Source organism: Bison bison, unplaced genomic scaffold (genome assembly GCF_000754665.1).
Source record: "Bison bison bison isolate TAMUID 2011002044 unplaced genomic scaffold, Bison_UMD1.0 scf7180017864383, whole genome shotgun sequence".
In the NCBI taxonomy this organism is placed as follows: Eukaryota; Metazoa; Chordata; class Mammalia; order Artiodactyla; family Bovidae; genus Bison; species Bison bison.
Window position 1 is genome coordinate 6,084,982 of NW_011494955.1, and position 203 is coordinate 6,085,184.

The following is a 203-nucleotide window of genomic DNA, read 5'->3' on the forward strand; positions in this document are numbered from 1 at the left end:
TGCATTGGAGAAGGAAATGGCACCCACTCCAGTGTTCTTGCCTGGAGAATCCCAGGGACAGGGGAGCCTGGTGGGCTGCTGTCTATGGGGTCGCACAGAGTGGGACACGACTGAAGTGACTTAGCAGCAGCAGCAGCAGCTCTGGGATGGGCTTTCCTGATAGCTCAGTTGGTAAAGAATCTGCCTGCAACGCAGGAGACTTC